Here is a 2507-nt window from a genome sequence, read left to right as displayed (position 1 = left end):
TTTCATTGTGTGATTTTGCCTAGCAGTGGTTAGGAACACCTATGAACAAATAATTAAACCACTGGAGGGAACAGATTCCAGCCACTTGGCTGAGGCTCATTAGGTTCAGGTGATCTTCTGTCTGGTTGTCAATCTGGGAAAGGAGGTGGGTAGGTTCTTATGAACTGCCCAATCAGGGGCTCAGCAGGGGAAGGTGGGTGCGGCAACAGTTAGCCAACCACTTGGAGGATGGTTTCAGTGCTCAGGATTGCATTTCACCTGCTCAGTTGGGGCAGTCTCTGCTGCAGCGTCTCTGGCCCTGTGAGCTGCATGGGTGGCAGGAGTGGAAGGGAGGATGCCAGGGTGGACCCAGAAGCCAGGAAATGGTGAGTGTGAGGGACTCAGTGTCCCAGGATGGGGAAGAGGGGTTGAGTTGGAACTGGCCATTGAGGGACTGGACCCCGCTATGTCAACTCTAGAGTCTGCAAACCCAAGTCTCCTCCAGCTCTTGACGTGCGGGCTGGGCTAGCAGCCCTGACATCAGGCATCCTGTCCCTTCACTGTGCATGGTGACTGGCCCCAGAGCCTCTTTGGGTATCTCTGTGCCCAGAACCCTGTTTCCCCCAAATTGCGATGTGACCTTGGGAAGGTTTTTCAGATTTGTCTGGGCTTTATGTGGGCGGTGGGGAGCTTTGGTTTGCAGAATCCCCAGTCTGTCCTTTCTCCCCAAGAAGACCTGTTTTCTCCGGAGTTTTCCAAATGTTTGAGAAGCAGGTCTCAAATTCATGAACCTGTCTCCACAACCTAGTTCTTCCTAAGTCTCACAGTAACTCCCTAAATTTCCACATCCCTACCTGCCTTCTCAAAGCAAAGGTCCACTCTGATTCACAGCATCATCATCAACTGTCTGTCTTCAGTGGAGCATTTCAAACAGAGGCAGTATTTTTTTTTCCAGGGCAGAGAATGTATTCATGTGTTTTTTGATTTCATAATTAAATCAGCAGTGTTTTAACGAAAATAATTAATGCTCGCCGTGTGTTCATGGACTGTGCAAACACTACACATATGTTATTTAATCCTAATATATATGGAACATTAAGCTCTTTTTTTAGAACAAGAAATTAACTGCTTACACAAAGTTACACTTTTGCAGAGTAGGATATAGATTTTTTCTGTTTTACCATTTTCCAATGACAAAAAATGAATGGCTCTTTGTAAAAGATTGTTTTGTTTTGTGGATGTTTTACCATGAGAGGAATAGTCACATGGAATTACATTGTATGAAATCTTTGGGCTTCTGCTCCCCAAATCTTTCCTGGACACAGATATCCTGTTTCCAATGGAAAGTCCATGGGTGTGGGAACCTCTTTGGAAACTTTGCTGTGTCACCTGTCCTGTCAGCATGCACCTGCCTCCCCATGTTTGTTACCCTAAAAGATTTTTTTTCACATTTTAATGTCCATTTTATAGTAGTGTAAACTGAAGAAAGATAATTTCTGAAAAGTAAAATATAACCATATTACATTGCCTGAGTTAAAATTTTTTTCCTGCCCTTAATGGGTGTCCCTGGAGTCTCTTGCTTACTTCTGGGTGCTCACAAATGTAATCCCAGGGCCTAGACTTGCAGAGCAGAAGTGCTTGAACATTATTAATTGTTCACAAGATAATTTGCTGTTAAGGAAATAATAACAGTCATTATTTTCTGTAATCAATCAACTCTCAAACGTGTGGGTTTTCTTGTTGAGCTAGCAAAATGTGTTACAGTCATCTTCATTTTTTTTTTGTCATTCTTCCTTGATTTTTCATTTTTCTTTTTTTAAATTTTTTTTATTTTATTTTCCCACTGTACAGCAAGGGGATCAAGTTATCCTTACATGTATACATTACAATTACATTTTTCCCCCACCCTTTGTTCTGTTGCAACATGAGTATCTAGACATAGTTCTCAATGCTATTCAGCAGGATCTCCTTGTAAATCTATTCTAAGTTGTGTCTGATAAGCCCAAGCTCCCGATCCCTCCCACTCCCTCCCCCTCCCATCAGGCAACCACAAGTCTCTTCTCCAAGTCCATGATTTTCTTTTCTGAGGAGATGTTCATTTGTGCTGGATATTAGATTCCAGTTATAAGTGATATCATATGGTATTTGTCTTTGTCTTTCTGGCTCATTTCACTCAGTATGAGATTCTCCAGCTCCATCCATGTTGCTGCAAATGGCATTATGTCATCCTTTTTAATGGCTGAGTAGTATTCCATTGTGTATATATACCACATCTTCCGAATCCAATCATCTGTCGATGGACATTTGGGTTGTTTCCATGTCCTGGCTATTGTGAATAGTGCTGCAATGAACATGCGGGTGCATGTGTCTCTTCTAAGTAGAGTTTTGTCCGGATAGATGCCCAAGAGTGGGATTGCGGGGTCATATGGAAGTTCTATGTATCGATTTCTAAGGTATCTCCAAACTGTTCTCCATAGTGGCTGTACCAGTTTACATTCCCACCAGCAGTGCAGGAGGGTTCCCTTTTC

Source organism: Sus scrofa, chromosome 2 (assembly GCF_054392235.1).
Source record: "Sus scrofa isolate SSC_HxYL_T2T_F1_AM1 chromosome 2, Sscrofa_HxYL_maternal_Yorkshire_Landrace_v2.0, whole genome shotgun sequence".
Lineage (NCBI taxonomy): Eukaryota > Metazoa > Chordata > Mammalia > Artiodactyla > Suidae > Sus > Sus scrofa.
Note: the sequence above shows the minus strand (reverse complement) of the source record.